This window comes from Rattus norvegicus, chromosome 13, assembly GCF_036323735.1.
Source record: "Rattus norvegicus strain BN/NHsdMcwi chromosome 13, GRCr8, whole genome shotgun sequence".
Lineage (NCBI taxonomy): Eukaryota > Metazoa > Chordata > Mammalia > Rodentia > Muridae > Rattus > Rattus norvegicus.
The window spans coordinates 79,450,605-79,475,205 of NC_086031.1; the positions used below are offsets into that span (position 1 = coordinate 79,450,605).

A 24,601-nucleotide genomic window follows, 5' to 3' on the forward strand; every position below is an offset into this window, starting at 1 on the left:
CAATTTGGATGCATACAGCCTAGCAGAAATGGTCAAAGGGGACCAGGACAGAATCCTTACATCATAAGCCTCAGCCTGCTTGGAACGTTCAATATTATCTGCATATAAAACATGTAGGGTAGACCCAAGTGCAACAGCAGAACAAACTGGGATGCTTGCTAAAAATTAATATTTTTACTATATTTTTTTCCCAGCACTAGAATCTCTGTTCCCATGGCTGCATTCCTAGTTGAAGTTAGAATGCTAAATATAAGTTTCAAGATGAGGTGAGGAGAAAGGATTAGGAAGAGGGGGGAGTGGGCAAATTGGAGCGCACCTGCACCAGAGGAAAGAAACCATTTAAGATCAAGTGTTTATAAAACACTACACATTCAAAGTCAAGCCAAAACAAGTCAAGACAAAAAGTACATGTGCCTGAGGATTCTGAGTTGGCTTGCTAAGGTCGACCTTAAGCCTTTTTGAGACTCTCCACCCTCTAAGACCTTCCAGTTCTAGCAGGAATGTACTGGGTTTCCTGTGTACTCCTGGTTGGGTGATTATGCTGGGCTCTCCGGGAAGCTGTATTAGAAGGAAGGTGTAGGGATGTGGTGATTTTTAATGGGCTGTCTCTGGTTCTCTGCCTACAGAGGCTTCTGCTGGCTTTCCTTCTTCTGAAGGCTTCTCCAAACTTAGGATCATGTGGGGGGTGGGTGGGGGGAAGGGGGGTTTGATTGGCTCTGTTCCATGTGTCCTCTAACCTCAATTAGAGTTTGTGTTGGAAGCGGTGGCAGAATGGGATGGAGAGTGGGTGTTTGCTTTTGTTCAGCTCAAGTAGTCTATTCATCGAGTATGACCAAATTCTAAGTCACTTGCTAAGGGTCCTATTGTGACTCTCTCTCTCTCTCTCTCTCTCTCTCTCTCTCTCTGTCTCTCTCTCTCTGTCTCTGTCTCTCTCTGTCTCTCTCTCTCTCTCTCTCTCTCACACACACACACACACACACACACACACACACACACACACACACGGGAAAGAGGGGGAGCTTTTTTCAAATTAAAGCATCTTTTAGAACAGATCCCCCCCCCTCCTCCTAGACAATGCAGAGGCTCATGAAAACAGTCTTCTGCATCCAACTATCATCTTGGGCAATTTAACTCCCCTTTGTCTATAGCTCTGACCTTCTCTCCTGCCTCACACTGACTCTGGCTCTGCTGGCTTGGCATTCAACCATATACCTGCTGTGTGTAGCTCTGGGCTTAGTCATGGAAGGTGGGTGTCTGTGTACCCGAGGAAAACAGGGGAGTCTAGTGAAACAGGACATGCATTCAAAGAGCTGCCAGGGACCTAGGACTGTACAGAACAAGATCTTGGCTTGTGAAGGCAAGGCCCTGGGTGCTTTAGGTGGAGAGGAGGGATGAGGCAGAAGAGTTCGAGATCTCAGAAGACCCCATGGCACTTCCTTTAAAACTGTGGATTGAACCTAACACCTTAGGTTCGCCAGGCAGGTGCATTACCACTGAGCTCCACGCTCGCCCTGTGGCTTTACACTGTATAATTCTTGTTTGATTTGTGGATTATGTTCCCTTTATTATTTTTTAAAAATAATTAACACTTTGACTCTTTCCTTTCCAGGCCTACACTTTTACTTTGCTGGGATAATTTAATTACTTTCACTTTCATAGAACTCTGTTTTCTTGAGGGTGTAGCTCAGGAGGACAGTATTTGTCAGTCATGCTCAAAGACCCAAATTCTCTTTCCGTCATTGTAATAATGAGAATAATGCTACACCCTAAACTTTCCTGAATGTCATTATTTTCATATAACGTATTCGATACTGCCTACACAGTATTTTATCACATACGTTTGTCATCATCTAACTAAAGCTGTGTGTGTGCGCGCTTGTGTGCGTGCATGCGTGTGTGTGTGTGTGTGTGTGTGTGTGTGTGAAATCTGAAGTTTGTGTGTGATGCCCTGTCCTTACTCATACCCTTGCCAGCCGCGTTCCCACCCATCCCCAACAGCCTCTGTTCTGTTTCTATGTCACATGTGTCTTATCATTCTCCCATCTTCCCCAACCCTTCATTTTCTCTTTTTCATGTTTCCTTTTACAATTTGATGGCTTGTATATGCCTGCATACATATGTCTGCCTATGAGAGGACAGACGGTATTTTTCTTTACTAATATTTTCCTTCACATTTTATAATTTTTATGCTCCTTATAGCCGAATAAAATTCCGTTGTATCTACTCTACCCCGATCTTTCATTTTCCGTTCATCTGTTCGAGAGCATCTAGGCCAGCTCCATTTCCTTGCCAATGTGAAAAGAGAAGCAATAAACAGTGTCGAGGGATCTCTGTGGAAAGCTATGAGCTACTTTCTGTATATGTTCAGGAGTGAGACAGCAGGGTCATACACTAGCTCCTATTTAAACATTGTGAGAAACCACCATGGTGATTTCCATAATGGCTGTGCCAGTTTCCACATCTCCCAGCAGTGAATAGGGTTCTCCCTCTCCCCAGGCATTTGATGTCCTTTATTTTCTTGATAATGGCCACTCTCAAAGCAGTTTTAATTTGCATCTCCCTGAAGTCCAGCCAGACTTAAACAGCTAGTGTTGGGTTTCAGATACAGTCATAGAGGTTTTACTCTGTTCATTTTCAAGGACTTAAAAGATTGAAAGGCACTGTCTTTGTAGCTACTGATGCTGAGGCTTAGTTAAAGACACCGTACAAATGGGACCTGCAGGGTAAGAGGGTGAGATGTGCAATTGAAGTATGTACATGGCCAGATAGAGAACATCATGAAGCCTTTCTCTAACAGGCTGCATTCAGAAGGCAAGAGAACCCAGTTGAACACTCAGGGTTATTTTGAAAGCCTGGGCAAACAGCACATTTGAGAACTGAATCAGCCTCCATTTGTTCAAGGGATGGTGGGTGGCTTCAGCTGCCTAGGAAGCAGGCTTTGAATATGTGCTTCCTGGAATTCTTGATGCTTCTCTCCTGAAAAGGTTCCTCAAGTTGCCGATGATGGATTCTTGCTATTTGGCATTTATTAGGTCCCATGCTTTTGCTAATGTTCCCTGGGAATGAATAAATATACATACCTATATACATATATATATATGTGTGTGTGTGTGTGTGTGTGTGTATGTGTGTGTATGTGTGTGTGTGTGTGTGTGTGTGTGTGTGTGTGTATGTGTGTGCTTTTGTACAGTCCCTTGGTCTCATGTTCCTTCAACACTAGGCCAACACCTTTTCCCTACTTCCCCCTCCTCCTCTCTAGCTCCTACCAAACTTGTGCAGATTTAAAAAAAAAATCCAGCTTGAAAGCTAATTCAAGCACACTTAGTTGAAGCTTACTCCCAGGTCACCTGCTAGTATATTGGGTGCTACTTGGGGGGAGGGTAAATAGCACATGCAGGTTGTAGGCGCTGCACTGGCTTACACAGACTTTCCTGGTTGAACTGTACCCCAATGAAGGCCCAGTACAAGTCAAAATTGTACTGAACAAGACACAAACGAGCAAATACTCACTCTGAGCTTTGGGAAAGAAAAGAGTCGGAAGACGAAAGTCTTCAAGAAAGAACTTCATTTTTTTATTACTCCTTTATTTGTTCATCAAATCCTGAATATATTTCAATATGTTTCACCTATAAGATTTATCTTTCTCATCAAAGAGTAGCTGAGGACTTGACCAGATGGAGGGAGCTGCGTTCTGGAGGAAAGTTAGAACTGCCTATCTTGTTGGGAAAGATGGGCTAAGTTGATAATGTTAGGAGACTAAGCAAATATTTATTCCAGGATGGTATTCTCATTATAGGCCTTTTGGTTCAATGTTTGTCATGGTGGGTCAGCCAAGGTAAGCAGTGATAGGATCCCTGGGTAGGGAGAGTTTGTGTGGGGAATCTGTCAGTATGTACTCACACACGTGCACTGCGTGCCCACACAGAGTTTCCATGTACAAGAATCTTGAAATCATCTCTGAAGGCAAGTCACAGATAGGTGAGGAAAAAAAGATAATGTAAAACAGCTAAATTTATTCTATTCTGAAGAAGGAGGGGAAAAAAACCTACAGTGTTTTAGAAGCTGCCTTTTCTAAAAATGCATTGGTTTCCCAGTTGGCCTACACAATAACTAAGGCGAGATGAAAATCTGGTTTCTCTGCCTCCATTTCATGTCTGTCTGACAATACAAGAATATAAATATTAGGAAGTAGGGACCACTACAGGGTCTTTGGCTTGGCTCAGAAATAAATGAGGCCAAAGCAAAAACCTAGAGCATCAGTGCATAGGCACAAGACACATTAAAGCTGGAAAGGCACGCGTGATTCGTTTTATGGCAAACTGAATATTTGAGATGCACCCAAGGAGTTTTTGTTTTATATGTAGAACCATTATTTTGCAAAGAACATGCATTCTTTAGTTAGTACTAAATCAAAAAATCTTATGTTTTATATTTGTTTATAACTAATGATCCATATACTTAACTACCTTTCTCCAGTTTCTTGAGATCCTTGAGAGCTTTGTAGATAGAGTTTACAGATGATTGTGAACTGGAAATTCTGGGTACCATGTCAATAGAGAATCAACTAGAGTTAGACTGGTGTGTGAGCTCCATGCTGAGAAGCTAAGCCCTTTCAGCCAGCCACTAAACCCCTCAAACTCGAATGGAACGATGCTAGTTATTTGCCTGGTGGATTCACTTTGATGAAAGGATACATGCAAGGCACTTAGCTTTAGTAACACACGGTGAGATAGTAAAAGGCAATCAGGTACGTGTGGGTGTACATCTATGTATAAGTGACTATATATATTATACGTGTATACATAATTTGTAGATTCTAAAATGTCCAATTTGCTATGCAACATGATTAACTATTTAAAATTAATTACTGTGACTAGAGAGATGGATCAATGGATAAGAGCCCAAATTGCTCTGGCAGAGGACCTGAATTTGATTCCCGAACCCACATTGGGTAGCACACAACTACTTGTAACTCCCAATTAGAGGATCTAACACCATCTTTTGGACTCTTTGATCACCTTCCCCAAATATACAAAGACCCCCAAACCCACACATATTTAAACTGAATAAATATTTGAGAAGTAAAGTTAATTATTAAAGACAATAATATATTCATAAATATACATTTATAATATATATCTATGCAGAAATAAAATCAGCCTCACTTACTATATATTTGTGTCTAGACAACATATCAGTGGTACAATAGCAAACATATAGAAAACAGAAAACATTGTGTTTATATGTTATAGCTAACGTTTATTGCCATGCTTTATGTTTGACTTATTCAACTTTATATTCATGATAAGGAATTCCTATGATTACCATCTGATACTAGTGAACTGCAATTGTTCATGTGTTTGAATTGAGAGATGAAAATTGCAAGGGATGCTGTTTATACAAGATTGATGCTCAAGTGCATATTGAATTACAAACATCATGCTTGTGTTTATCATTCAGTTCCAAAGCCTTTATCAATTCAAGAAAGCTCATCTTAAATAACACATATAAAAAGTCCTAAAAGTAGAAAAATAAAATTAAAACTTGTTTTGTATAACAAGTGACTATTCTCTAATGTGTATTTTGTATAAATATCTTACATATAATAATATATATCTTACATGTGATAAGCATACATATATTGAGTTTCATTTTAAAAAGTTGAAATCCCATGACATAGTATGTATGTTGGGGTCCAGCTGTGGTTCCTCGTCCTCTCCTTCCTCTCTCTCAGGGTGGAAGGATGAAGTGCAGTCCTGAGAAATGGGTGGAGTTCTGCAGGATCCTGGTGGAGCAGGGAGGGAGTGGGGGTTTGGGGATGAGGGGTGGTGGGATCTTTACAGTTCTTTTAGGCAAAGGCCTTTTCTAAAGATCTCCAATGAAACAGCTCTTTTCAATGAGCTTAGCTTTCAGGGTGAACTAGGGGTATATATGAACCTTGGAGAGTGTAAAGGTGTTCTTCTTAGGTTGAAGTTTCATTGGCTAGAATTTAAAGTACTGGACATGCTTTATTTGCATGGAGAGGCATTCCAAGAATCCCAGGTACTTGCTGGGAGGGTTCTTATCAGGAAAAAAGGAAGTTGAACTTGTAACTTTGCCGAGGACTAGTCCACCTTCTCAAGGTAGAGGGTGTGGGGGTTCAGGTTCCCCAGACAAGGTCAGAGAAGGGAAGCCTTGCTAGAAAAAGGAGTCCTCCAGTTTTCACTGAGCTCAGAGGAACTCTCTGGTTATGGTAGACTTTGACTTTAATTAGCAGGATTTCCTCACAATGGTATACAAACTTGTAGAAGTTGGGATATTTTAAAGGTAAGCTGGAGTCATATATTATATATTATTATAGCAGCTATAAATATATGAAACAGGCAGAATACAATTGGATATTAATTTGTCTATAGAAATTCAGTCCTTAGAGAGAAGGAAGGTGCAAAATATTCTAGGACAGTGCCTTAGTTTTCTTTTTCTGTTGCTATGATAAGCTACTTAAGAAAAGAAAAGGTGTTAATCTGGTTTATACTTCAAGGCTACCATACGTCATATAGGGAAATCAAGATGGCAGGAGCTTGAAGTAGCTGGTCATACCACATCCACAATCAGAAACACATTCTGCTGTCCTGTTTCTAGTCCAATGTCTCAACCAGGGAATGGTGCCACCCACAGAGGGCAGGCCTTACTATTTCAACTAATGAAATCAAAATAATTCCTCATAGACATGCCCAGAGGCTTATCTCCCAGATTTTAGATTTTGTCAGGTTGATCATTAACACTAAACTATCACATATGGTCAATCTACTAGTTGAACCAACTAAATGCTGCATTCATTTAGAATAACCTGGAATATTGTTGGGGTCCAGGAGTTGCCTCACAAACCACACGAACACCAATCTCAATCAGACAAGGAGAGTTTATTGAGCATATGCCTCAGGAGTGATCGATAAAGCCCACAGTCCAGACTTACGAGCTGGTTGTGATGTTGAGTCAAGATATTATAGTGTTTTTTTTAAAGCCTGAGATGTACAGATATCTGGGCCAAGTTATTCTACCAATCAGTATTAGGGATACAGGATTTCCTTAGGAACATGTCTTTGTTGTATACCTATCCTGTTCTCATTGGTTGGGGTATTCAGCTATATCAGGGGATTTGCCTTGTCTAACGTTCATGTCTTAACTTGTCAACCAGGACGTCAGTTTCACACATACATGTCTTTTTTTGCCAAGTAGGATGTCAGTTCCCAGGGAGGTCTTGGGAACATAAATTTTACTTGACCCTACTCAAAGTGGAAGTCTTATTCTAAGTAAGTTCAGGGGTCTCTCTTGTGTCAAGGTCCATCCCAGAGGTAGCTTATAAAGGCAAATACCATAAAAGCTTATGCAGAAAGACTTGTTGGTTGGTCAGTTCGAGTCCAAATTATTGGGATCTAATTATACAAAGCATTTCTGACGACTGTTGTGATTTGTTTCCAAGAGCACAGAATATAACAGAATATGCAATCAACTTAGACCTGAGAGATTTTTATTAGTAACAGCAATAAAAACATCTGAGAAAGTTTTCTTATAAGATTAGTAACAGCACAAAGTGGCAGGTTCGATAGGTAATAGTTACTTAGGCCTTAATATTTTCCCTAGGCCTTAACAATCTTAAACAGGCACCAGGGCTGAAACAGATTGTTAAAGAACTATGCAAACTCATAGTCACAAATCTGGACATGTAATTGTGGTGATACCTCACTTGTAGCAAATAGATTTGATTTCTGAAGATATGAATGAAAAAAAATGTCCCCCATAGGCTCATATGTTTGAATTCTTGGTTTCCCAATAGATGGTGCTGTTTTGGGAACTTCAGGAAATGTAGCCTTGATGGAGTGGAGTCAAGTCTCAGGTCCTTGGGGGCGTATGGAGAAAGCATATGACCTCACTTCACTTCTAGTGTGTCCTCTGTGCGTCATGCTTGAGGTTGAGCTGTGAACTTCTCAGCATCCATGCCTGCTGCTTGCTGTCATGCCTCCCCGTCTCCATGGATTCTTATTCCTCTAGACCCATAAGCCTAAAGAAGCTCTTCCTTCTGTGAGTTGGAATTCATCACGGCAACAGGGAAGTAACCAAAGCATATTGTAAATAGTCAGCAAGGCTCTCAAGGAAGTACTATTCCTGATATGCGCAGGTCCAGGATCCACACTTCAGATAGAATCAGCAATGTGTTTCCGACTTTGTTTGACGACTTCTGTTTCCTTGGGTAGTGTTCCTGTTCTATTTGTAAGTTGTGCCCCTTTCCCTTGAGCATTTATACAATATACACAGCTGAAATACTATTTTCTTTTTAAAACACATGTATGTTACTGATCTACATCACGAAGTTCTCCTGCAATAAAACAATAGTCCTGTTTGTCCCTTGCCTTCTCTTATTTCTCCTTCTCTGCCCCTGATAATCACTATTCTCCCTGTTTTTATGTGCTTGCATTTTAGACGTGTCCACACATAAACAAGATCATGAAGCACTTTCTTCTCCTGCCTGCCTTGTTTCAACTAGTGTAACGTCATTCACAACAACGCAGTGAAGATGGTGGGTCCGATCTTGTGCTCATCACTATTGACACTTTATGAGAGTGACAATGTACTCCTTCACTAGGACAGAGAACTGTGCATTTTTATCCACTGCTGGTGAAAATGTCAAAGAGTGTAAGCTTTAGAGTGGTGACTTTGACAATGTTAGCGTTCTTCTTTTACCCCAGATTTCATATTAAGTATGTATCTTTACTGTTAAAAAAATGCCAAAGATATATATATATATATACACACACATATATACATATACATATATATATATATATATATATGATCTAATTAAATCTCCACATGTAAAATGCCATAGTTCATGTAAAGAACGAGAACGGTATCTACAAACTGCAGTGGGGTGTGCATCAAATCAAGCTGTTAAAGATTAAGAAAGCAAAATCAAAGGAACACATGTGGCGTCTTTCCTTTGGGAAAGAAAGAAGAGGATGCCTAAATATGCACATATTTTTCTTTATCAAAAGAAATACGAATAAACCAGAAAACATAAAATGATGGGGCTGGAAAGGAAAAAAAGTGAGTATGGGAAGGGGTGGTGTTTATCTAGGAATAACTTTATGTGCAGTTTTGTTATTTGAAGGAACTTGTATGGTGTACCTTAAAAAATATGTACAGTTGAAGCTGGGCAGTGGGGGCACATGCCTTTAATCCTAGTGCTTGGTAGGCAAAGGCAGACAGATCTCTGAGTTTGAGGCCAGTCTGGTCTACAAAGCAAGTTCCAGGAGAGCCAGGGCTATTATAGAGACTCTGTCTCAAAAAAAAAAAAAAAAAAAAACAACAACCAATCAACCATCAAGTAAGTAATAAAAACAAAATAACAAATAAAACCCCAAAACAAAATAAAACCAAAATTAAACCAAAACACCAGTGAAGCAAACAGGAGGGAAGGAGAAAAAGACCTTCATTGAGAGTAAGCCGAAGCAAGCAGACCTTCAGGACACTTCAGAGAATTTGTGTAACCACACAGAAGGAGGAAACCAGATAGTTATGAACATGGCCTTTACAATATATCCTAAGTCTTCAACAGTGGAGAGAAGCTAGGAGATTCTAAACTTCTGAGTAGAATTCCTTCTTCTACCTGGATGGACAAAGAAGTCTGAGTCTACTTTTGCTATTTTATAGGACTAAGAATATGAGCCACTGTATGCATCTTCTGAGAGCTAAAGTAACTCACTGTGGTCAAAGGACATGTATGGAAGGGGTAGGCAAGGAAAAATCTCAAAAGCTTAGATTGTATTAACAGCATCTATATGAATCATGATTTTGAGACGATATACATGTTTATGTAAATATGTGTCCATCTACACATTTACTCACTTATATTAATTATTATATGTATATTTCAACTATCATACAAGACCCCAATTTATCTTTTTTTTCCGGAGCTGAGGATTGAACCCAGGGCCTTGCACTTGCTAGACTGAGCTAAACTCCCAACCCTCCCAATTTATCTTTTAAAAAAATATGTATGTGTGGATGTTTTATCTATGTCTTTACCTGTGCACCGTGTGTGTGTGTGTGTGTGTGTGTGTGTGTGTGTGTGTGTGTGTGTGTGTGTAGTGCACACAGAGGCCAGAAGAGGGCTTTGGGTCTTGGGATTGGAGTTCCAGGTGGTTATGAGCTGCCATGCAAGTGGTAAGAATTGAACTTTGGTCCTTTGGTAGAGCAGACAGTGCTCTTAATTGCTGAGCTGTCTTTTCAGTACCACAGACCTCAATTCATCAATACAAATTTGTAATAAAAGGAACCAGGAACAAGAAATGGCAGTTCCAGCACAGAAACAAAAAGGACTTTGTAGTCGTTTGCTCTATTAGAAAGGAAGGAAGAAGGGGAGAGATATTGAATAAGTTCTTACCAAATCTGAAAAATAAAAAGAACATCAGTGGGCTTATATTGCCAACAAACAGATAGACAAACATTAAGTTGATGGAAAAGAGGGCTCTTGTGTCTGGTAAATGTTAGAACTGGGGACCTGTTATTTTCAGCCATCCTAGGTAAGAACGAGTTAGGTAAGAATCCACAGTGAGTGCTAATATAGTAGGACATTTGCAACACCCCAGCCTGGGGAGAGCATGTGAGCATCTTTGTAGCTCTGCCTCTGAAGTAGAGAAGAGGGAGTACTGTTGAGGATGGGGCCAAGCAGTGCTTTAAAAGCCCTGATTGTTCCAAGGGGCGGGGATGAGGGGGAAGGAGACAGCATGGGCAGAGGAAGAGAAAACGGAGAAAGGAGGAGGAACAGGAAAAGAAAGGAGGAAGAAGTCTTTAGTTCCGCTGGCATCTAAATTTGGTAGATGTTTAGACAGCCAATAATTTATTTCCAGGCTTGCAAAAACCACTTATTCTGCCCTGCTGTCGACATAAAATCTCATACACATTTTTACTGAAGTGGATGAGCTCACCAGGGTTGCATTTTAACCCACACTCCTTGGCAACACTGGTATCTCTGTGTGGGAGGCACACAGGGGTAGTAATTTAGTTGGAGGAGGGTGGTGAGCTCGCAGACGTGCATTGAGGCTGAGCTTGAATGGCAAGCTCCCATCTTGTTTCTTTGGTTCGTTCTTTTCTGGAACATTCACTGTATACTTATCTGTGACAGCTAAAAAGCTGAAAGTCTCCCCAAATTGCTGTCATTCGTCTACGGCTCAGCGGTCTCAGCTTTGAAGAGGCCACCGCAATGCCACTGCTGTGGGGGCACAGCATACCCCTGGGCGATATGGACAGCAACTGTGGACTCACGTGGACCACAGACTGGCAGCCACTGGTAGCTTTGTGGATGTTCACACTGCCCTCTTGGACCCACCCACGGTCCCAACTCCAATTCAGGTGACCCTGGTTCTTCAATGATCTATCCTGCTGTGGGAATACAGAAAGCCTCAGTTTGTGTGTGTGCACTTGTGGGGCTGCATGTACACGCTCAAGCAGGTGCGTACCCACTTGAGCAGGCACAGGCCAGAGGAGGCGGTCAGGTGCCCTCTTCTGTTGCTTTCTACTTTAGTGCCTAGTGGTATGGTCTCTCTCTGAACATGGACTTGTCATTTCGGGGCTAGGCTTGTGGCCATCACGCCCCAGACATCCTCTTGAGTCTCTGCCCCTCTCCCAACCAGCACTGGGGTCATCGTTTCACAAGCCCACACCTAGACCTCTGTGCATAGGTGCTGGAGATCTGAGTTCAAATCCTCACACCTGAGCAGCAAGGACTCTTAGCCACTGAGCCATGTCTCCAGCCCAGCTTACATAGTTTTAGAGGCATCTATGCACATGTAAGTGGAGAGGACAACGACTTGCCTCTGTTCTCTAACTGTGGTAGCATCTAACTTAGACCAGTTCTCTGGAACTTGCTAAGGATACAACATCTCCAGGGCCCTGGTGTACTCATTCAAAACTCTCTGAGCCTCGGACCCAGCAACAGGCCATTCGCCTTCATGCGAAAGTTTAAACAGCATTATTCTCAGGGGCTCAGCTTATCACAGTCTTCCTCATTCCATACTGTTAACGTCAAACAGAGTTGATAAGCATTACTGGATGTTTATTATTCAGAAAAATCTATTTCTGAATGCAGAAATAAAAACAAAATTAATTCCATTCCATAACAGGCACATAGCGGTGCTGGAGTTTCACATGCTTAAAAATGTTTCCCGAGACAAGGCCATGCTGGGCAGTCTGTTCTTGTTTCCACGTGATTGAATAAATGCATGAGAGCCGTCAGCAGTCTCGAGACACCTTGAAGGAATGATGGGAATGGATTGGTCGTGATAAGTTCATTTCCCTTTGATGCCCAGGTAAACGCCTCTAACAGTCACATGACCACCAGGAACCCAAGTTCCTTCTGTTTTGTTCTTCGTCCTCGAGATGAACCTTGAATTTTGTGGTTCAGGATGGTTGCTTCAGCTCTCACCATCACATCTGTATTTCACGCATCTGGAAGAAAGGAAAAGAAAGGTGAAGCCTATGTCAGCTAGTGAGTATTAGTCACACTGCTGTTGCTGTAACAAAATGCCCAAAATAAGTCAGAGAAAGGTTTTCTTTTGGTTTAAAGTTCCAGACAACTCATTATTCAGTAAAGGTGTAAGAGCAGGAGTCAGAAGCCTGCCTGGCTGTGGGGCAGACAGAAAAGAGAGTGGTCACATCCTAGAGCAGGACCCAGGACCTGCCAGTGGTTAAATAATGACGTAGAAACTTATTAATATTTATGAGTTTAGACCTTTAGTTTGGGCTACCTCCCAGCTAGCTCATCTAACTTAACCTTATTATCTTGGCCTACAACCCACCATATAGCTAGTTCTTTTTTTTCTTCAACATTTTGAAATATGATTTTAATTGAAATAGAAGTGTATTACCTCCCCCCCTCGCTTTTGTCCCTCCAGCCCTTTCCTGCTGACCTTTCCTTAATGCCTCCCATGTTCCCCAACTCTATATTATAGCCTTTTTTCCTTTCTTATGCATTCTTCCCAGACGTACCAATAAGATTTTCATTCTGACACCAGTGGGAGATTACATTCTTGGACTCATCAAATGGACAGTGGTACCTTTCCTTGCTCAGAAGCATGATTTTTTTTGGTAGATTTTGTTTTAGCGAGATATTTGGGGAGACACCATCAGAGTCTAACCTTTGGAACTTCCTCTCAGTCCCAGGACACCCACCCTCCTCAGTCTCCTAGAGATCATCTCCCAGAGATCCTCTCTCACAACAAATGTCCCGCCTTCCCTTTCCTGCCTACCCATTGACTGACAGATTTTTTTTTTATTAAGGCAATCAACAGGTGAGGGAGGAAGAGTGTTTACAAAACACGAGGCCAGTGATGGGCTATAGGAACAGCAATAACAACACTAAGATCCTGCTAGTACTTAGCTCTCTGCTAGCATAGCGTTCAACAATTGGCAACGCAGAGATTCCTTTACAGAATATACTTCAACAGTCATATGTCATCTGCATATAAGAATAGAGAGACAGAGAAAGAAGCAGAAACAGAGAGACACAGAGAGAAACAGAGACAGAGAGACAAAGAGAAAGACAGAGACAGAGAGATAGAGAAGGAGAAGAAGTCCAGGCTGTAAAACCTCACAGGCAGTTCCCATTGATATATTTACTTCCTCCAGCAAAGCTCTCCTTCTTAACGATGCCTAACTTTCCTAAACAGCCACCAACTGAAGATGAAGCATTCAATGACACAGCCTGGGCGGAGGGCATTTCTCACCCACACCACAAATAATGTTGAGACAGTGTGGTCGTGGCCATAGAGAATGTGTAGCCACAACTCAAGGATGCTGTAGGCCTTGGGCATCCTTGGCTTTAGATCTATTCCCATTTCTTTTAGTTTCTCTGTCATACAGCTGAGTCCTGTAGGCTCTTTCTTCTAGGTCCTTTGTCACCATGTTTACAAGGATTCACCTCATGTAAGATGGCGGGCTAGAGGAAGGGAGAAGCTGGGACATTTTCTCCCACCTACTTTTGCTTCATGTTATGACTATAGTGGTGGCTGTGTTATGTGGGTGGCCCAACCCTCAGTGCCCTATGGGTTCTAGAGACTCTGCTTCTTTTGTCTTCTCAGTCCATAGGTGGTGCCAACTCCTTGAATGCTATTTGGCTCCTGAGTTGTTTCACCATGCTCTAATTGCCTGAAATCATTTTCTTGAACTAAAGACCCAACTTCACACTTCATACTTTCTTACTTCATCAAAGAAGTAATACTTGTCACTGCAGAACTGCAGATTTCTATGGACATGAATTCCAATATGGATCCCAGGCCTGGAGAAGAGCACAGGTAGAGATAACTGAGATTGATGCAGGCCATGGAGTACAAGGGACTGTGGATGAGGATCCCTCAGAGAGTCAAAATGCTTTTGGGAAGCAGGGTATTTCCATATCCCCGAGACCTGGTACACGTCAGACATCATGGTATGGTTAGGCATTATTCCTGCTGTGACAACTGTCTACTGTTCTTCCATAGGAAATTGAATAGTGTTATTTTTCATCTAAAACCGTAAAAAAAAATATTCTGCCAGATGCTTCACTCATCCTGCGTCCCTTCCCACCCGCCCATTCACGTTGGCATGTGGACATGTTCCCACCAAATGAGTCAGTCAGATAAGAACATTAGTCTATTGGAGCAGATGTCACTTTAAGAAAACAACATTTTGCTATTGCACAAAACTTACCAATAACATCTATCATGCGGCAATGGTGCTGATCTAAAGGAAAGGGGTAATTTTGGTGAATTCAAAGGAGATAAGATGACTATAATTATAGGGCATTGCTTCTAACTAATCCCAGAATGAAGAAAGGCTGTTTTGTATTGTGTTGAGATAGGGGAGGGAGGAGGGAGAGACTTGGCAAGGAGGGAAGGCTGTCAGGGGGAGGAGGTGGGAGATGACAGTGTTTAGGGATGGTATTTTTGTAACTTACCCTGTCTCAGACTAGATCGTTCCCAACAAGTAAACAAGACCTTTGAAGGTTACTGAGGAGAGAATCCAAAGGATTTGCTCAGTGCAAACACCTCCCTGTATCTCACAGATCTCCTAACCACAGCTCTTCTTTCCAAGCCCTCGCAAATCCTCCTGCTGCTGTCATGGTATCATCTTATTTTGGTCTGGTGTAGAATCTTCACCTCTCGAACTCAGCTGGTATTAAACGTGGGTTGGTTCATTAGTGGGAGCTTTCTGATTTTAGGGGTGACAACCATCTGCTACTGTGACTTAACCTTTCGTGCATTCACCCACACAGATTCTCTAATCAGGTTGACATTGTGTGTTGTATGCCATCCTCAAGTTCTCCACTGTCCCTTGAGTGACATAAGTTCTCAGTGCATCTTGACTGATTGATTGATTGGCTATCAATGCGAGTGGCTGTGAGGTACAGCAGTCTCCCCCATGGGAGGTAGAAACTAGTGTATTTTGTGGAGGAAGGAAATTGGCACCAGTAGGGAACCTATGAGTCAGGCCCTCTACTACAATTATTTTACTTCAGCATTGAGAAAGACTGCAGAGTAAATGTACTCAAACTAGTGCTTCGGGGATGGAGATTTGAAGAAATTAAGGTAGGTTTATCAGTGCTACAAAACTCATAGGTTATAAAAGCTAGTCATAAAATCATAGGGTCATTTGATCTCAAAAATTATGTCCCTTTAAAATAAAGCTTTATTGCCAAAAGACACCCCCACCCCCATTCCTTTGAACCTGGCCAAGATCAGATGATTCTCACAGGTTCTTTTAGCAGTTGGAGACTTTCAGTCTTTCAGACTGAACATTGATAGTACTCTTAGGAATAAAGCAATATAGAGCAACAGCCTCCCTGCCATGCTTGCAAGCTGTACGGTGTACTGCAAAGGAAAGAGTAACTAATGTTGAAAATACAGCTAACTTTGTCAAATTACTGAGTTTAAAATAAAGAGATTACCTTGAATTATCTGAGGGCCTCCAACAAAGTCACAAGGTTCTTTAAACAATGAGGAGGGGAGACAGAGTGATTCAAAGTAGGAAGAACTTGTGGGCCAGTGTGGGTTTTGATGGTGGAGCAAGAGTCTATGAGCTGAGGAACATGGGTTGCAACTAAGACCTGGAAAAGCAAGGGAGGGTCCTTGTGTGGAGTTTCTAGAAAGGAACGAATCTCTTCAATATCTCATTGCACCTCATTGCCATCTATCTGCCCCAGATCTCTGACCTTCAAAACTGAGATAATAATTTTTTATTGTTTTACAATCCTTATTACAGCAGTGTTAGGAAACAAACACTCGAGGCAACAGTAAGTCAACTTCTGGTCAGGCCATGAGAATAAGCTTGAAGGGTTTGAAGTCAGATGACAGCATAGATAGGAGGGTAAGGAGAATACAGATAGCACTGGAGAGCAGACCAGAAAGGAGGCTGAGGGCAGGAATAACTGGAGGGTAGGGGGCAAGGGTACTTATCTATCTACTGGTGTCTTCTCTGACAACAGTTGTGTGACATTTTCTGGGGAGACATGAACAAATGGCTACTTCATCCCAGATAGGGAACCAACAACAGACCAAAATAATGATTCCACCAAAATCTAGTTTGGCAAACTAGTGAGTTTATTGTGGTTACTAGAGAATAGACAATCTAAAGGAAGCTGTACCACCAAAAAGCCTATGCCAGCATGGGTGAGGCTCACAAAAACTGCACATCCCTGAGCTCTGTCTGCAGGACCAACAAGCACCAGAAGATTGGAGAGTCTCTATAATAAGCAGGAAGTCCTGTTTATATAACCTGGAGGAGGGAGAGGCCTTGTGAATCTTGTACATTTCAGGGATTTCTTGAGGCTTGTGAGTTGTTCACTTTCTCAGTCCTAAGGAGTGTCTTTCTAGGATGTGGTGTCTCCATTGGAGCTTGTGGAGTCTTAAGGTTCCTCCCTTCAGAATGGATATCGTTCAGTTTGGAGGACAGTGCTTCATCATAGACATACCCTGGGCTTGGGACTCAGCAGCTATTTCCCTAAAAATCTCTGTCGTACTGGAGTGAGCAAATGGTGGGACAAATGATGATGAAACGAAGAAGCAAGGAAAAAAGAGATGGTAAAGAAAAGAAGGGAAGAGTTCAGCCATGCGGGTCATCATCAAAGAGAAGAGCATGGGCCAACGGCTAGACCGAAGGGTCAGAAATGCATGTATGTCCAGGTTCCTCTTCCATTTAAGCATGCAAGGACATTCTTTCAGGGTTCTTACCAACGTCGTCACTAACTCTATGAACTTATAATTATAGTTACAAAAAGAAACATAATCCTCTCGTGTAACAGTCTATGAGGTGAGAAGCAGTGGTCCACAATAATGATTTTCCTGGAATTGCACTAGAAAAAACTCTTCCTGGCTGCTCAAGTTTTTGCACCACTGAAACTTCACTGGAACTCGGGAGGATTACGTGATGATCTCTTTGCATAGCTAGTATTTCCTAATGTTATTTTTCAACTGGCAAGCTTTAGACATGATAGAAGATGCAGAATCCTCATTGCTAATTCATAGATCATCTCAGTTTCCATAATCTAGCCAAGATCTCCGAGTTGGACAGGAACTGAGCACTAGGGTTAAGTTACCTGCTTCTCCGTGGTCATTCAATGTTTTAAAAATGGATAGCATGAGGACACTTGAACTATGTAAATGCAGTCTAGGGACAGTTTCATTATATAAGAATCAGATTTGTGACATTGCCGCCTCCCAAGATACCTGTCTTGAGTGTACACTGTCATTTTTTCTAAATCCCTCTTTCCCCCTTAGTGCCTGTGGCAAAGTTATAGCCAAACTTACTTTGGGATGGCAAAATGGCTCAACATGTAAAGGCATGTGCTGTCAAGCTAAATGACTTGAGTATACCACTGGAGTTAACATGGTGAAAAGAGAGAACCAGCTCCTCCATTGACTGTCCTTTGGCTCCCACACGTCTTGGAATGTATCTGCTCATATATACATACACACACAGATAAACAGGCAAATGACAGAACGAATTAGTAGGATCTCGTTCCAATCACACTCCAACCTTGCTTCTTTAAAACTGTGATCCTGAGTCTCTAATTCAGGGTCTGAAACACACTAAGTCCTTTCTCTTTGTGGCCGTTGTCCCTCTTTAGTCCTCCTGGCTCATGTTTCTTCTCCTCCTTGTTTTCCAGACTCAGACGTGCGGCCTCATATGCACACATACACCCTTGATATTCAAATTTTAACCTACCTCATTAATAATCCAAAAAGCAGTTCCCAGTGGAGGGCATCCAATCCAGTCCTCTGGAAGAGATAATGAGATTGCCACCAACAAAGAAAACCAGTTTGTAAAACCAAAATAAAATCCACATTGTGGGATTCCCTGGTTCCCCACAGACTCTCTGCTTTCTACAGAATCTCACCTCCTATAAGGGCAGTATGTCTGTTAAAAATCATGAGCCCTGGGGTTGGGGATTTGGCTCAGTTATAGAGTGCTTGCCTAGGAAGCGCAAGGTTCTGGGTTCAATCCCCAGCCCCGAAAAAAAGAAAAACAAAACAAAACAAAACATGAGCCCTCTCTGGGCACTGATGGACTGATGTCTTCCTTCTCCCTTTTTACTTAGATTTCATTCTTTGCTAAGACGCCAGGCCCATCATCATTTCTCAAGTCGAGTGGATGGAAAGCAGAGGCTTTGGTATGTCTTTGGGAGTAACCATTATTAACTTATGCTTAATGACATTCTTGTCTGTGGTATCTAGATTCCCACATCTAGCCTAGCTTGCATACCCACTGTAGTGTGGTCTGCATGCATAGACTGACTTCTTAGAAGGTTATCAATCTCTTACTCAGACATGGTTAGCTAATAAAATTCAATCAGTAACAGTATTTAATATTACATTCAAATTCTGCTTTTTGGCTTATAAAGTACATATTCTCAGTTCATTTATTTATTTAAAAAATATTCTGAATGACACTATCTACCTCTCTGGATTGCTGTGGACATTACCGTGAGATGAAGTATGTGGCAGAGCCTAGCATGCATTCAATACTTGGTGGTACGTGTTGCTTTCGTTTCCCTTTCCAGATGGGTGGGGGGCTAGTTTGTCCCAGAGAAATAGATGTTTGTAGGATGACGGTATCTATGCCATCTGTAAAAGCGCAGTGGTGATTAGGAACTCAAAGTAAAAGCCATAAATCCATGGCACAGATTTGGTGTGAGATTTTGACATCAGAGATTTACTATTTTAGAATTTGTAAGACACATAGCTTTCATTCAGATTTTTATTACTTATTTAATAAACAAAACCTCCAAAACATAAAGCTTAGGTGTCTGAGAGGAAGGGTTGGGTTTTTGAAGGTTAATATTGTTAATGATTTCTTGGCTTTTAATTCATATACAGCTTTTATTTACTTTTTTGTTTTTAGCATGCTTAAATATCCACATTAATCTTCGCACACAGGTATAAAACTAGCTATCTTACCAAAGATGTATGCACATCAATGATCTAAACCAAAGAAAGTTACTCTCTTATTTTTTAAATTTTACCTTATTTATTTATGTCTCTCTGTGTGTGTGCATGCGTGTTCCGGTGCTCATGAAGGCCAGAAGAGGGCACTGGGTCCACTGGATAGAGATCCACTGGTGGTTGTGAGCTGCCTACACGGTGCTGGATCTAAACTTGAAAGGACTCAGTGGCAGAATAAAGTCTGTAAGGTTCTTTCTTACCATATTTTAAGAAGTGAACAAGGCAGAATGTGGCTGCTCAGGGCCTCAGAAAGAGGAATGAAGATATGGTAGGAGTCAGGGCAAGCCGGCTCTCCACAGAGATCAGTGTCTGAAATTAAGTTGATACTGACAAAAGCTATTGCAATTTTGCTGTTAATTCTATGGCCTTGAGTGAACCTTACCATTAACCTTAGTTTCTCTGTCTGTAAAATGAGGCATCTCTAGGTTTTGTTTAGCTCTGAAATCCCATGGATCCTTGAAAACAAAACAAAACAAAACAAAAACAATGAAATGCTAGAGTCAACTGGCAGGAACAATGTGCAGCCTGAATGGGCTGTCCTCTTAGTTTAGATGCCTGGATCTAAAAGGTAAAGAATTCTCTGAAACCTGAGAATGAGGAAGTTAAGGTACAGCTGAGTATTTGTCCAAACCAAACAATGTCTATCTGGTAAGGGGGATATTCCATAGTGACCTTTCTTCTAGTTTTACTTTGTATTTTCTTTCTTTCAAACGATTTGTTTTGCGTTTCAGTTGATGGATTATTCACAGATGTTTTTTCTCCTGTGTGTTGAAATATTGATTTTGACAGCAGTGAAACATCGAACTCCACTTTATCTCTAGAGGTTAGAACTCTGAGATTCCGTGGTTGTGAAAATAGTATGCTTTTCTGGAATCTTCTTGTCCCGATGCATAACCTTCATTTGTCTTTAATAGTCTACTATCCAAACCATCTCCTTTTGTGATAGACTACTCTGGCAATCCTCTATGCCCCCGGGTCTGTCTTCATGAACCTGTCTGCCTGAACTTCATTGCTGGGTTTGTATTGTCTTGTCTCCTTCAACACATAACTCAAAAGTTACACGTGCTCCACTCTTCAAAAGACCCAGGCTTCACCTTCAAGGTAAGTGTCCCAGTAGTGCAGATGAGAAATTAGTGTTAGCACTAGGTCTTCCCTTGGGAACTTCATGTCCTGCAACACTCTTAAGTAGTCTGCACACACCTGCGTCTCTGAAGCCACTACATAATCCTGGATGGTCCTACTAAGTGCTGCTTCTTTGACACCGCTACCAGCTTGGCTGTGTAATCTCATATGACAACTACATCAGATACCTGATAGAGCATTAGCATCTAGGAAGAAAAACTACAAAGAAAGAATGATTTTTAGACTGTTTCTCGACCCAGCCAACTCACCCTCAGCTTCTGCTGGCCGTAGGTTGAGCATCCATGTTGGTTTTATGGAACTCTGAGATCTGCTTCATCACATTTTAACTAACTGGCTGGAGATCACTCTCTTGACTTAGTTGTGATGACTGATCAGGTGAGTTAAGGGGATGACGATGTCAGTAGAAACCTTAGTCTGTACTCAGAAAGGAACTGATACTGGGAAGGTGTTTGTCACAGCGAGTGTAGACAATACAGTTAGAAGTGCAGTTAGAATAATTTTAAGATAGAACTTTATTTTAATAAAGCATAAATTGAAACAAAAACAGCCAAATAAAACTTGTTAAAACAAATTCACCTACAATATAAACACTTGTGTTTCTTAATGTTAGGCTGCTCAGTCTAATTCTACTCTCAGAGCAGTCTAATATTTGGACTAATATAGTCTCTATAATGTCACGCAGAAATTCAGGCACATCTCAAGGTTTCACCCTGTTTGAGTCATGTGGATTTATGTTGCATAAAGCTAGAATGCTGGATTTTTAAACATTCTGTGAATATCGACTATGCCTTTTCAGCTGAGTCATTCTGATATTAGGAATCAATCCTAACAGGAAGTAAGCTGAAGTGTGTGCTGCCCTTGAGGTGACATTCAATAGCACTCTGAAAGAAAGTTTATGGTACCACTGAGTCTGGCTCTTGTTCTGAGGACAGATGTCCTTGAAAGTCAGAAGGAACTGGAAACAATTCTGGAAAGACATCTGTTGTATCTCCACAAGCTATGCCCTCAGTGGTTGCCCCCTCTTAGATAGAGACACATGAAGGAAGATGAGATTTTGAGATATGGTATCATTGTGGTAGACATTGGATGCAACTCTACTGCATGTGACACAAATGAACTCAGAGGTCAAATTTCTTACATCTCTGACTGGTTACTACCCTGTGCTGTCCAGATATCCATGCTTTTAGCATCATCAACAACTAGGGGCTGAAGAGATGGTTCAGCGGCTAAGTGCACTGGCTGTTCTTCCAAAGGACCTAGGTTCAATTCCCAACACCCACATGGCAGCTTGCAACTGTAACTCCAGTTCTAAGGGATCCGACACCCACACACGTATAGGATACAAACAGACAGAACACTAAACTCTTAACTATATAAACATATAAACATTTAAACCCTTCCAGCGACTCAATGAAGACAAACTGTTTTAGAGATGATAAGATTGAGGCCTAAACAGAGCAGGAGCACCGTCTAAAGATTGTAGCTTACCAGGGACAGAATCAATTGCCATTCAAAATTTGGTTTTGTCACTTTTGTGTGTCCTTCACCACTATGCTGTATAATGGCTTTGTATCCTACTTCTGACAATTCTCAAAATCAAGTCTTAAATTGTAATTCTTAAAATTCTTTGGTAAGCATGAAACAACGGGTTTCTTACCTTGACTTAAAATTGATTTTTTAAAAAAATATTTGGCTAAGAGACGTTATTTAAAGCAGCTGCCACCGTGCATTTCCTAATAGCATAATTACCACCCACAGCCCCATTGGAGAGACCCCCCCTCTGCTGGGACCATTCTTGATCAGTTTGCTCCATGGCGCTCACCAGATCCTGCTCTGGATTATCTGTACCACCATCACAACTCTAAGTAACTGCAGTGGAATAAACAGAAGGTTGCTTAGCATTTGGCTAAAGTGGGAGCTGATGATGCGTTCCTAATGGAGCCTGGGTTAGGACTGACGGACTCTCCAAGCCCTTGCAGGCCCCATGCAGGCGAGCACAGAGTTCTTTCTGATGAAGTAGAAAACTCAGAAGAAGAGGCCAAAACTGACTTAAAGTGATTCGTGTAATATTTTTGCGGTCAAAAGGATTTATTATTTCTCTTATAAAGTGTCTCACACCTTGTTCTGTGACACTTTAAAAACACTTAACAAACATCTATTTTGTTTAGCTTTGCCAACACAAAGAGTAAGGCAGTCCAAATAAGTAATCTGATAACAGTGAAAATTGATATCCAACATGACTGAGACTCAAACCGGGTAAGAAGAGAACGTTTAAATGTCCTCTCCATAGCGCTGGCTCAACTCCAGCTCTGTCTTTCATGCCACATAGCATAATGAGATTGCTAGGTCCGAGACTCATGAACTGGATCTCCATTTCAAATTCTGACAACGTTGGATGACAACGTTGGGCAAGTAATTTAATTGCTCTTTGTTTCAGTTCCTTCTTGTTTTTATTTATTTATTTAAAAATAGTTTAGAATGTTCCAGACACTCTTTTAAGTTAGTAGATGAAGATTCAAAAGTTCCACTGGAGGCCTCGCACTTAGGGCTCAGTCTGCTTGCTTGTAAATTTCTTCTCGGTCCTTGTTTACCGTGCAGGGGAGTGCAGAATGCTTTTTCTCCCAATATTGCAGCACTTAGTCTGACTGCGGTTCTAACGCTTTGCTTTTGCCTTATCTGGTTCAACAGGTACGCTTCCTTCAGCTAATTACAATATGGTAGATGATTTCCAGTTGCATTTCTGGGGTCTCCCAGGAGCCACAGAGAGAAGGCAATGTGCCAGGTAGACTACTTAAGGCAACACTGGGGCACTAGTCTGGTCCCTTGCCCTCCCCCGTGTTCTACCTGCCCACTCTTATTCACTTTACTTCTGCTTTGTCATTAGCATTTTGTTCGTTCAATAGATTCCAGTCCGGGTCTACGCTCTCCTCTTTTCTGTTGCATGTTGCTCTTCACATGTACTATTGTTGTGACTGGGTCAGACCAAATCCTAGCTGTTCTAACTGGATCACCCCAGGGCAGGTGAGCCTGGGCTATACAGGGGAATAAGGTAGTCAGGGGTGTCTCTCCATGGCCTCTTCTTCAGCTTCTGTCTCCAGCTCCCTGCCTCTGCTCCTGCCCCAACTTCCCTCTGTGATGGACTGTGATCAGAATATGTAAGCCAAATAGACTCTCTCCTCTCCAAGTTTCTTTGTTCGTGGTGCTTATTGCAGCCATAGAAATCAAGCTAGGACACAGGACTTAAGCTAGGCTCTGGTCTAGCAGGTTTGTGGCAAATGCTTTGTTTGAGTACTCCTAAATTCTGAAACACTCAGCTGGACTAATAACCAGTAAGGGAACAAAATTAACTGTCCAAATTGTACTGGATCTAAGATCCCCTTGGTCATTAGATACATCAAGGCTTTATGCAACATAAATGCTGCAAATACACAGCACTGGTTTTCTGTATCAAGAATATTTGTATTCAGATGGAAAGCATTTTTAGGCTTATTTAAAAGTAGATTGCATTCTTTAAAAAAATAGCTTATTTTACTTTTACTTACATGTATGGGCACTTCTGGGTATGTCCACATGAGTGTAAGTGACTACAGAGGACAGAAGAGGGCACTGGATCCTCTGGAGTTCCAGGTACAGGTGTTTGCGGGCTTACACATGTGCTGGGAACAGAACTTTGGTCCTCTGGAAGAGCAGGAAGTAGTCTTAATTGCTGAGCCAATTCTCTAACCCTATTCTTTTATTTAATGTATTTCTATTTATTCTTTGAGAATTTCATATATGCATATGCTATATCCCAATCATATTTAACCTCTACAATTTCTTCTTTACTCCTGTCAAATTGCAGCTCACATCTTCCTCCCAACTTCATATCCTTTTCTCTTTATTTTTAACCTACTGAGCCCACTTAGTTCTGCCCATAAATCTCTGGGTTTGGGTCCATCCACTCA

The 24,601-nt window shown here is 41.5% G+C and overlaps 1 long non-coding RNA gene across 1 annotated transcript; it reads right to left on the minus strand.

Annotated features, from left to right (window-relative positions):
• Nucleotides 1-12,077: 12,077 nt before the first annotated feature.
• Nucleotides 12,078-24,331, minus strand: LOC120096206 (uncharacterized). Its single transcript, XR_005492368.2, has 4 exons — nt 24,200-24,331; nt 18,995-19,136; nt 18,238-18,290; nt 12,078-12,486 (listed from the first exon to the last, which is right to left on the minus strand). It is a non-coding gene; the product is annotated as an uncharacterized LOC120096206 (long non-coding RNA).
• Nucleotides 24,332-24,601: the final 270 nt, after the last annotated feature.